Genomic DNA, 13,178 nt, shown 5'->3' on the forward strand with positions numbered 1-13,178 from the left:
ACGACATCAACATTTGTAAAAAAATGTTTATATACTGCTTTTAATTCCCTGGAAAGAAATATGAATTTCAAGCAACCATTCTATTTTTATTTCCCAATTTGTAATTATGAAACTCCAGCAACTTATTTTTATTTTTCTCCATCTAGCAGTTTTCCCTGAAGCTTCAGAGAATCCTGTGAAGAATGTATTATAATCGGCATTTTGCTTACTTCCACACCAACAGAAGGAAATTTACACTTATATGCCCTGAAGAATTTACTCTTTTCTGTAAATGACATATGGTGGAGAATCCTTCTTGAAAATAAATACTCCTGTTTTCATGCTGAACAGGTTTTTCATTTAAATTCATGACAACATATCAAAAACTTTGCCACAAAAATACAGAGCAATCAATTTAAGTAATATAGGACTTAAGTAATAAAAGATGTAAACAATTTAATAGTTCTTCCATTCATTCTAAATTGAAATTTTAGAGATGTTTTAGAAAATGCTGACAGAGTACACAATCCACACTCACATATCCAGCTGAAGGAAATTATCACAGCTACAATGATTTCATTAAAGAAGAGAAATTATTATTATTTTTTTAGATTTTCAGTGAAGCACATAGTAAATAAAAGTAGTATCTTTGCTGGACCATAGTAATTGTACTTAGAAACTTTAGAGTATCTGTATTTACATGGCTTAACTTGTAGAAATAAAATCTGAGACCTTCTATGACAACATGATTTTCTTCAAAATTTTATTTATTTATTTGAGAGAGAGAGCACACATGACCTAGTGCACAAGTAGGGATGGGGGGCCGAGGGAGAAGCAGATTTCTCAGTGAGCAGGCAGGGAGCCAGGTGAAGATCATCGCAGGACACAGAGATCATGACCTGAGCCCAAGGCAGGATGCTTAACTGACTGAGCCACCCTATGTCAACATGATTTAAAAATTTATTTCATAATATTATCTTTTCAGGAAACTAAGACTATAAACCAATAGACAACTTTATTGTTTGCTTCAGGAAATTCCTGCAAACCAATTTGTGTGAGCAAACAACTCTCTTTCCAGAAAATAGATTTCTCACCTGGGCAGACAGCTATTTATTAAACAGCAGTTTACTTATGAAGACTCACTTGAAGGCCCTCATCGGAAAGGGTCCCTCAATCCTAAAGGCTTATGTCATGGACTTTCTCCGTTCTAATCAGTTGCTGACCTAGAAAGGCCTATCTAACCTCTTGAGCCCAGATTACAACAGCCCATAAGTACCACCTCATCGTCTACTCTTCTAAAACACCACCCTGTCAAAGTGGTGGTTTCCCTTGTAGCCATATTTCTTTTTTTTTTTTTTTTAATTCCACATGCTTTAGTTGCTTTTTTGGGGAGTCAATAGGCAACAGCACTGGAGGTTCTACAGAAACGAGCCAGGACCCCTTTCCCATTGTGGTTCAAGATTTTAACACAGAAATATGGATTCCCCCTTAGCCTTTTGAATCATCCATTTGAGGGCTTCCCTGATCATCCTATAAAACAAGTTTTGTGTTAGACCTGAAATCTAATTTCTTTCTGTTGGACCCTCAGATTCTGTGTTCATTTGGACCCCTACAAATGCAGAATGATTTTTAGAAATTCTTAGACCATTTGATCATATTTTACTCTTGACAAAACCTGCCTCGGTACTCAGGATATTGCTGCCTTCCCTTCTGCAGTTTGTCATCATAGTTTTATTAGCCTATAAAAAGAGAGCTCGTAAAAAAAAAATGATAGGCTAACTTCAAATAATTTTAGTCTCTCTGTTTGATCCTAAGGACTGATGAGTGGATTAGTGTAGATCTCCTGAGATCAGCATCTGCATGAAACATGTTTTGCTTGGGTCACTATCAGAACTTTATGAGAGCTTTCCTTAGCCTTGTCATGTTTTCCCTGTAGAGGGCTATTCCTGGAAATGATCTCCATTCCAAATGTTCTACCCTCTTGGAATTTCACATGTTTTGGACCTCAATGAATAAGACCCAAATACTAGGTTAGGGTCCTAAGACAAATTTCAAAAGCAACTTCTTCAACCACTCATCATCAGACACTCATGAGTTCATCTTACTTTAGATATATACTCCTATAGGCAGATTCTTGCATCTTATTACACTTTAATTTTATCTGGCACGAGGGAAGCAAAAAGAAATGCTATAGAATACGGAAAATAGGATTTTTTTCTTATAGAGCAGGAAGTGCTTATTACTGAGCACTATCTTGGTTGCAAATAAAAAATGTGCTGTAGTTACATTAAGCCAAACATAGAATTTTGCTGTAAAGGAAGTAAGACATTGAAAGGAAATGGAAGTCACGAAGGCATTAGACATTAACTATACATTTTAAAACTAATTTTAAAAATTATAAGCGGTCCGACCCTCAGAAAAATGTCTCTGATTTTAAAATTGACAATGTCCCCTAAAATAACTAATTTAATAAATGCTCATCTTCATTAAAGTGCTGTGCAGAAATACACAATAAATTATTTGGTCACAAACTGTACCTAAAAATAGAAATTAATTCAAATGCCGCCAATGCTTTCTTTCATCTTCCTTTACAATATCACGGATGCAATTTAATTGTCCTTCAGTGTCATGGAACACAGCCTGGGAGAAAGCTGATGAAGTTGCAACCTGAACAAATAATGATGTGAAAAGTAAAATCATGACTCAGTAAAGAATGAGAGTCTTATTTTACACTTTCTTGACAGCTGAACTAATATGAAAAACACTTGTCTTGTTCCTTTCCAGGTTTGCATATGTTCGATTATGTCAGCTGAGTTGTTGTTCAAGTGATTTTCTCTCTGAAGTGTCAGAAACATTCATCCCCCATTTGGTTTTCCTGTGTGCATTTCAGAGCAGCAAGGATTCTTAACCGTAAGGAAAAGGGATGTTTGTGTGGCTTGATTTTCTGTGTAGTTACTATTTGTGATTGGCCTTTTCCCAAAATGACATGTAATTTTCCAGCACAGATTATTTTTCAACAGAATTACATTCTCAGGTTCTGTAGAGAGATGTGCCCATTTACTGAAATGTAAATTTTAATTTCTGGAAAAGAAATGTCAAATTTTCATATTGATCTGTAAAGCAGCTATAAATTGTTATTTTTCAGATGAAACATCTCTCAAAATGACTAGTATTGATGTATAGTAGGAATATTTTATCCACTCTATTACCATGAACAGAATATAACAGATTAAGTGTGTGTGTGTGTAAAAATGAAATATAATATTACATCCAAGGAAAAATATCAGATGGCCAAATAAACACTAATAACTGAAGCTGAATCTTTATTTATTGCTGAAAAGCCTTTCCCAATTGGACAATTAAGATATGGAATTATTGCTAGCTGCAAGGAAAAAAAAATACTGCCAGCTGCTTGACCACACAGACACGAACACAAACACAAATACACACTGCAAAAGTGAACATTGGTTTTTGGAAAAGGAAATGTTCCCCTAAAAGTTACCTGCTGCCGCGGTACTGATTATGCGAGGAAGTCCCCTACCCAGCATGCTGTAATATAAAGGTATGCTAGTATTCCATGGGAAGGTACATTCAGTGAGGATGTGGTGTTGATCAATCTTCTATATTCACATTATTTAAATGAACACTTGGAATCTAGTATGTGCTCAAAAAACGCCTGTTGATTGCATAGTAAGTATATTTTGAAGTACTGAATGATGTCTGGTATATACAGCACATCTCAAGTTCACAAAATAGTAGCTGAGCTAACACCAGAGAGTTTGCTTTTAAAGTAAACCAAAGTTTATTAAAACTCTCTCTACCAAGGAAGTGTGACATTCGGTAGGTTCTTAGCCACACCTCCATGGCAAGGACCCGTAGCAGGCTTTTTCTTGGTTGGGGAGTATGGGCTCAAGTGAGTTAGCGGAGTCTTCCAAGGGGACTAATCTACAAATAGGCCCAAATGTAATCATTTCAGCATTGGTGGCCACATCTAGGTGAGGGTCTTAAGGCAACTTTTCAAAAATAAACTACCATTGAGTAGGTAAGATATTTTCCCATGTGAGCAGCATGTCGTCTCAGATAAATTGCTCTTTAGTCATTTCCTGAGGCAAACAATAAATTTACTTAGTATTTGACACTCCTTTCTTTCCTGGGCAAATGCTTGCAGGAAAGAAAACAAACAAGCAAAGTTATATGGACTTAGGTTGTTTTATCTCTTTTATCCTATCTCATTGCTCTTCAGCCAGAGTTGGAGGAAAAGCTGTTATTATTAGGGAACAGGATCAATCCCAATGTGCATTGCTGTTTGATGAGACATAATTTTATATCAGATATTTGTTGGGAGTTATTCTGACCACTATATAGTCAGGGTTTTTTTTTTTTTTTTCCTATTCTTTTGTTTGGTTGACCATCTATTATGTCACTTGATGGGACAGCATCTGAATAAAAGACTTTGATTCTGGAAATCACATATTTGAACAATGCCATAGACAAATACTAAAGGAAGAATTATGATCAATATTTGTAGTCCACTCCTAAAGATGACAAGAAAACCCATATTAATCCAAAAGAACAGATTCTACTCTCAATCTGATGAGCACAGAGAGCTGGAAATGGGTCTGTATTAGCCATATATTCCTGCCTAAGAAATTACCCCAAACATAATGTCTTAAAACCATAACAAGCATTTATTATCCCTGCCAGTACTTATGCAGTCATAATTTCACGAGTAGGTAATAAAGGCAGGTAGTTTTTGGCTGAAGATCTTTCAAGAGGCTACTCTATTTGTTGGCTGGAACTAGAATCATCTGAACTCTGGCTAAGGCTGGAACATTCATTTCCACGGTGGCTCATTTGCAAGGCTCCTGCTGTTGGCTGGGGATGGACAGCTTCATTTTATCTTGACATGAATCTCTCTTAAAGTTATTCAAAGTCCTTCTAACAGGATGGCTGGATGCTTCCAGAGTGAAAAATCCAAGAGGCCAAAATGGAAGGCATCAATGTTATTTATAAGCTTGTCTAAGAAGTCACAACGGTCACACATTGTCGACTCTGCTATATCTAATAAGTCAACTAGAGCAGTTCCAGATCTATGTGAGGAGACACTATACAAGTGCATGTATACCAGGAGGCAAAGATCATCGAACACCTACTTGGTGGTTGGCTATCACAGGAAAATGTGCCAACATCATCTTTTCCCATGATTTATATATTTGCTTCTTGCATCTTCTTAGTATAATTAAAGATCTCATAAACTTCTATAGATCCACAATATTCTTCCCATAAAGTAGCTAGAAAGGGCAATGTTAAGTCCAGGACTTCTCTGCTTTAAACCATTGGCTTCTCATTGTCATTAAGTCCTCAGCTGAGTATTTCCTTGACCTCACTTACATTTTATGGGTAAACTGTAATCACTGAAGCCCTATTACGTAGAAATTTCTCAATCTTCATCCCTGTGTAAGGTGTGATATCAAGAAGCTGGATGATAGAGGGAAGCTTTATAGAATTCCCGTTGAGTTGTTAAGATTTTAAATTTGATTAGAGGCTCAACTTTTTCTCATTTTTAAAAGTCAAGTTATCTAGTAAAATTTTCTTTGTAGTTTTTGTTTTCTGTTTTGTCTTGTTTTGGGAGGGAAGAGAAATAATGTACCAAAATGGAACTGAGTGATACTAATTGACCATTGTGAACACATCAATTTCTTATGGTTACTATAAAAATTACCACACATTTAACAGCTTAAAACAACAGAAATTTAGCATCTAGCAGTTCTTCAGATTAGAAGTGTAACATGAATTGTACTGGGGTAAAACCAAGGTACTAGGAAGACTGAATTCCTCCTTTGACTCCATGGATGGGAGGGCAGCGATCTATGTTCTTACCTTTCTCAGCTTCTAAGGCCCAACTACATTCTTCAGGTCATGATCCTTGTGTTGGTCAACTTGGGCTGCTGCAAACAAACACCAGAAACTAGATAGCTTAAAGAGTGGATATTCGTTTTTCATAGTTCTGGAGGTTAGATGGTCAAAGATCGAGGTACCAGCATATTCGTTTCCTGGAGAAAGCCCACTTCCTAGTTTGTAGACAGACACCTCGCTGCATGCTCTAGGGCTTTTCATTACTATGTGCTCACCTCTTCTGTGTCATCCCCTGCTTCTTAGGGGGCTAATCCCACCACGGGGGTGCCATTTTACTGTAATCTAAACCTTATTACTTCCCAGACACTCTAGAACCAAATACTGACACCTTAAAGGGTAAGACTTCAACATACGAATTTGGGAGGGACACAAATATTCAGTTAATACAGTTCTCTTTCTCCATCGTCAAAGTCATCAGTAGAGACAACATCAAGTCCTTCACACATTACATCTTTTTTTCTGTTTCCCTTTTCTACTTGCAAAAAGTCTTATGACTACATTTGGCCATCCCAAAAATCTAGGATAATTCTACTTAAATTCTCAGTCACATCTGCAAAGTCTCTTCTGCCATGGAAGGCAAAATATTCATCAGTTCCAGGGATTACAATCTAGACATCTTTGAGAGCTCATTATTTTGCTTAGCACACCAATATGATTTGTTTATTTCAACTTTGCTGTAATAGTCAATAGGTTTTGATATACAAATCCAGTAGCAATCATTAGGGTTGAAAATTTTATTGTTTGCTTTTAGTGCCATGCTAGTGTTAATCAGGTAGGTGATATAAAATGGAAAAGTCATCACATGGAGAGCAGGGTAAATCTGTTTTTTTTTGAAGTCAGTAAATATGAGAAAGTATTAAATACATACCATTTTAATCTATTGTCTTTCCAAGACTTACCTCCTGGAAATGTAGTTATGAAAGCTGACTTCTAGAAATGACCCATGAGTGTGGTGTCCCTTGTAGGCCTAAGCTTCCCTTCCTAGATGTGACATAATTTGGGTTTAAATTTTTAGTTATCTAATACTCTGCTGTCTTTCAGATAAAATGCGAATAGGTAGTTGAGTTCAAATACTGATAAACCCAAATGTCTCATGACATGGGATCGGTGTTAAAAGGAGCTAGTTGGCACCTCAAGGGAAATGTGTGCAAAGTCAACCAAGGTTCAAATGTATGTTCTAGCCAAATCATAAACAAACCATAACTATTTATTGATCTCCTTTAGGAGAAAAGAAATATTTGGAATCGTAGTTTTATGAGTAACATATTAAATGTAACATTAAAGCAGAAACAGAGGGATTAAGAAAAGATTGCTATGGAAATAAAGACTCTAAGCATACAGATGGAGTCTGACAAACTGGATAGTTTTCTATGAAGCATGATTGGTAGATGTTTATTTTTCACATGACGATTTCCTCGATCTGGATTTCAATGAAGCCCTCTGCTTTCAAAGACTATTTGCTTTTAAAAGAATCCTAAAAATCTCCAGTTTGAAGTTCCAGTTGTGGTAGCTTCTCATGATTCAAAGATGACCTATGCTCAGTACATGACATATAGAAACCAAAAGATCAATCTCTTGAAGATTTCTGCTTCACTAGTTGTCAGAACTGCCTGATAGTGACTTTTGCAGAGGTCTTTTTTTCTGATGTCTCATCCAGAAGACCAGATATCTAGATTTGGGAAACAATTCTGCAGACATGACTTAAGAGAGTATTAAGGCTTCAGTACCTGTTGGTGATAAGAATGGATTTCATTAGCCCCTTATAATGTTTACATAAACAATTGTAGATTTTAGAATCAGAAGTAATATTCCTAGACCCACAGTCTGTTATTAACTCATAAAGCAGAGCTGAACCGTGGAAGGAAGACATACCTCAGGCTCTGCAGGTTTAAAGCTCTCTGTGAACTTTGCCAGGTTTAGTTTCAGAATTCCATCTGTTTTTTCTGCCTTCCCTGAAGGTTGATATTGATGTGGACCGTGAAGGCTGATTAAATGACAGACATTTCCATGTTCTTTAATAAAAATTCCAGTAAAATGATTTCCTCCATTACTAGGGGAATAGGTTTGGGTGTGTCAGGCAAAAGAGAAAACTTTTCTTCATATCAAGAAACCAAAAACATGTTCAAAATCTGTTTCCTGCACAAGCTGTATGAAATACATTTGAGTTCTTACAACTTTATAGTTTTGCCAAGAATTATAACAATAATGGTTGAGACAAGCAATAAAGATACACTCAGCAATTTTAGCAAAATTTCTCCCAAACTATTGATTAAATACAATGGCTAATTTGTGCCAATAAAACTGTGCCAATAAAACTGAACAATTCTGACTAAAGTTTTATGTAGGGAAAATACCGACCAAAGTTCATGTCTATTGATCTCATGTACTTTGACTGCCTCTCCTGGATGAAGAATTAAACCCTAGAGAAGAAAAAAATATCTATCTATCTATCTATCTATCTATCTATCTATCTATCTATCTAGTAGGTAGTTATTGTACCAGTCTTTGTTCTTGAACATGATCATGCAACTTTTCAATGGAAAGTACACACTGACTAAAAAGTCTTTATATTAATGTATCTTATTCACACATAATTAAGCATGAGATATAAGCTGTTCTTTGATTCATATATTTAGTAAATAAAATGTCCCTCGCAATAGATTTAATTGCCACTCAAAACATACTAAGAAATCCTTGGTTTATGGGATGAAGGAGCAAAGCTTTTTATTATCTGGTGTTCTTTCCAGGAAATTCAGATATTTTATGCATAGGAGACATGTTATCAGTTTTAATATTCTGAATTTGGAGCCTGATCTTTGGAAAAGCAGCACCAAGAAGATTCAAGGTGACAAAACAGGAGCATAAATCCTACTTTTTCAAAATCAATATTTAATACAGTTAACATTTTAAAATGATAATTAACAATGATCATTATGAATTTTTGTTAAAAGGATTAAGTAGAAGATAAGATGGAACATTTATTTTTTTGTTTAAAAATGCAATTTTAGTATTTTATCAGCATATTAAATAAAGCAACACATGTAATATGACATCTTAATAAAATGTAACAATTTCTTTAAGAAACAAACCATATTTCTTACCTCAAAAGCATATTCACATCTCTCTATAGTTATACCAACTATTATCTTTATCATTCTTTTAACATTTTAGCAAAAGCAAGAGAAAACCAAGTGCTTGGGCACTTACTAGGTATAATGATTAGGGAAGGCGCTAGAAACATGACAATGGTTTCAATGAAACCCTGCAATTGAACCAGAAGCTAAGCATTATCTTTACAGATAAAAGGACTTCGAGACAGAAAGATGCAGTAATTTACAGAGTATGATATAGTTCGTAAACACAAGAGCCATAAATTATTTTGTTTGACTCAAAGTATTTGCTTCCCACTGTAATCACACAGCTTTTGATTTAGAATGAACTAACTGCATACATCCGTGGACAGGACAAAGAAGAAATGATGACTGACTCCTAGATTTCAGAAGTGGAAAAAGAGTCACGTTGTGGGATGCTCAGCATGCCAAAGGGATGGGGAGAAAAGGCAAGGAACAAGTCGGTAATATAGAAAGAGAAGAAGGGTCTGCTTTGGCCCGGGTAACTTTGAGATGCCTGTGAGACATTGGTGTCAATTAAGCAGTCATACACAGCACACGGCAATGCACAGGACCAGTCTGGGCCATAGAGGTAATTTTGGGATTTGTCAGCACCAGCATGATGTATAATGCTGTGTGAATAAACAATATCAAATGGAAAGACAGGTACGGTTGAAGGAAGACCCAAAACCTAGTTTTGGGAGACTCATAGATTTCAAAGCTTAGAGGGTAAGTAGACGATTGGATGAAAGAGGGATTGATCAGGGAATGTGGTAGCACAGAAGTGCAGAGGGGTTTTTTCAAATTTGCAGTCAGTGGTTAAATGCTGCCCAAGAAACACTGCAATGAATACTGAACAATGGATTAGATAGAACATATAGTCTACAATACTTAAAGAGAAAGTCCTCTATCGACAATATGTACTATAAATAATCGTGAAAGTATTGGTTGTTCAAAAAGATGTCTTGAAGAATTGTTTTTGGGGGTAAAAAATATAAAACTCCTTTCATACCGTATAATAAATTAATTCCAGATGAACCAAGAGTTTACATACAGACTTTTTGAAATTTTAAATTACTATTTTTTTTTTTTTCTGAAAGCAAGAGAACAGGAGCACGAGCTGCAGAGGGTGAGCAGAGGTAGGAGAGAGAGATTTCCAAACAGGCTCCTCGCTCAGCACAGAGCATGGGACTTGATATCACAATCCTGAGAGATCATGACCTGAACTGAAATCAAGAGACAGACACACTTAACCAGCTGAGCCCCCCAAATATCCCAGAAATTGGAAATTATTGAAATAAGCAAGTACCCATATTCTCTACGGCACTTCCCTGATTGTTTTACGTGCAGTAACTTATTTAATACTTCTGTCAACCTTTTTGAGTCTAACACATATATTCTAAATTTCTCAGATTATTGCAATAAACTTCTGGCCATTCTTCTACAAAACTGAGGCAGTAAGAGATCATGAAATTTGTTCAATGGCACAGAGAAATTTCATGACAGATTTGGAATCTGAAGCAGCTCATTTGGCTCCGAAATGTTTAATTATTGGAGCATTCAATATACTGAACCACAGAAGGTAAAATGCACAATATTACTATTAAGGGGGACTTCATCACATTAGTATTAAAAAAATGCAGTATACATACGAGGTGTCATCCCACAAATATATTGGATGTAAAAAATAAAAATAGAAATTCATTGTTACCCAATTTTCAGTAAAAAGATTCATTCATATTATGCTGTAAGAAAAATGAAATTCAGGGGCTTCGGGGGTGGCTCAGTAGGTTAAGCATCTTCCTTCAGCTCAGGCCATGATCTCGGGGGTCCTGGGATTGAGCCTCATGTCGGGCTCCCTGCTCAGCGGAGAGTCTGCTTCTCTCTTTCTCTCCCTCTGCCCCTCTCCCCTGCTTATGCTCTCTCTCTCTTTCAAATAAATAAAACCTTTTAAGAAATGAAATTTTAAGAATATGCCCTTTTTTGGAAAGCACTATTGAATTACATAACAAGAAAATTTTAAATCTGTAATTTTTGGCCAAATATTCTTTTTCCAGTTAAACAAAGGATATATGTAAATGTGTTCATTACCTTTCCTTTCAAGGGAAAAAAATTAGTGAGTTTATGTACAAAATGAACCCTTCATTTTACAAAATTGAACATATATTCACATGCATAAGACCAAATGGAGTACATATTTACATAAACTGTTAATAATCATGATCAGAGTAGGGCATTTAATTATACGTGCTTTTTAATTTTTTATCCTAATTTTCTTTGATCAGCATGTATACTGTGGTAATTAAATAATTAAATTTATTTGTATTTATTTTATTTTTTAAAGATTTATTTACTTATTCATGAGATACACAGAGAGAAGTAGAGACACAGGTAGAGGGAGAAGCAGACTCCCTACAGGGAGCCCGATGTGGGACTTGATCCCAGATCCCGGGATCATGCCCTGAGCCGAAGGCAGATACTCAACCACTGAGCCACCCAGGCGTCCCAATGATTAAATTTATTTTTAAAGAAACTCTTGTCACTGTCTAAAACACTTGTGAACAAGATAAATATTCAGCAAAATGTAATTATTCACAATCGTGCTTCAGTTGAATATTTAAGGATAGTCGAAAATGGCCAGTGATGCATTTTTCTAAGTATGTTTATAGCATAATCCCTAAAGTATCGTGTCAATTAGCTGTTTTATAACTATCTAAAGTTAGCTTTTTTTTATCGCTAGCTTTTCCTGCCCATTAACATCGAAATCCTTTTCCGTTTGTATTACTTAGGATTCAGAAAAATATCAGTATTACCAAAAGATAGACATTACCAGTGCTAAGTGTCTCTGATAATGACAGGATCCTACTTTGATTCAGGATGAGTCGGAATCAGCACAGGAGAAAGCTCTGAGTTTTATCCCCCTGAACATCAGCTCTGGGCTTAGCATTAGTGCTTCTCCTGAGCCCTTGAGGAAGTCTCTGCTGCTGGGCATAAAATCAGGGGAGCCAAGGCCCACACCTGGTTCCCTGTGGAAGCGCTCCTCTGCTTCTAATTGCCCAGCCCTGCCAGTAATTGAAGCACGATGGCATGGAAAGGATTTTGAAATCCAGCATGATTAGGGAAGTCATTTTCTGTAAGAGTGAAGGGCCATCTCTTGAGACTCAACCATACAGATGGATATCACATTATGGAAATACTAGGCTGGGAGACTACCTTTTAGGAACCCTTTTCACCTTGGAAATAAGTGTGTTGGTCTATTAAGATAAACACCACACTTTCCTCTTCATGGTCCTTTAGCTGAATTTTTATCATGAAAAGTACTTCCTTGAAAGAGCCCACGCTATCTGAAAGATGCCACATGCAACATTGACTGGCAGCCATTTGCGAGTGGCAGAGGGCCAATAAATCATTCAGAGCCCTGAGTCGTTCGGAGCGACTTTAGAAACATACCCTTTCTTCTTTCACAAAGTGCATTTCAATATCAAATAGTGTGTCCTATTTAAACTCATACATCAACCTGAATATTGCATTATGCAATGAAACGATTGAATTTGCAATAACCCTTTGGAACTTAGCTATGAACTTATTGTGTTATGCATTACATGACAGATTTGGTTTACAAACCATTAAAACTGTTAGTATCAAAGGCATATTTTAGTCCGAATTTGTATATAAAGGAATTTCTGAAATCACCTAAATATAAGTATTCCTTTTTTTATTTTTTTAATTCCTGGAGTTATGATAGCTTGATATTGAGGATTTAGAAGGAAGTCTCTTAAAAAAATAGTTAGAAGGAAACAATTTGGGTTTTACAAGAGCTAAAAGGCAAACACCGTGATGGACAGACTCCTCTTCAAGGAGAGATTTTTGCCCTGCCTGCTGGGAGCAGCGTCATAGGAAAGCCTTCAGCTGTCAGCTCGGAGGATTGTCTCTGCTGGAAGAGGTCTCTGGCCCAGTATTAGGGCTTCCTGGAGCATAGGGCATCCAACACTAATGGAGAGAGAAGTAGTGAAACCTGATCGTTTTGACTCAACTTGGGAGGATCCAGACAGGTCCTTTGCAGAGAAACCCAGGACTCCTATTCTTCTTCTCCCCACCCTGCCTCCACACGTGGTGTTCTTATGGATGCTACTTAAATATTTGCATTCTCTCTCTGAGTCTGCAACACATACT

Source organism: Nyctereutes procyonoides, unplaced genomic scaffold (genome assembly GCF_905146905.1).
Source record: "Nyctereutes procyonoides isolate TBG_1078 unplaced genomic scaffold, NYPRO_anot_genome, whole genome shotgun sequence".
Classification (NCBI taxonomy): Eukaryota; Metazoa; Chordata; class Mammalia; order Carnivora; family Canidae; genus Nyctereutes; species Nyctereutes procyonoides.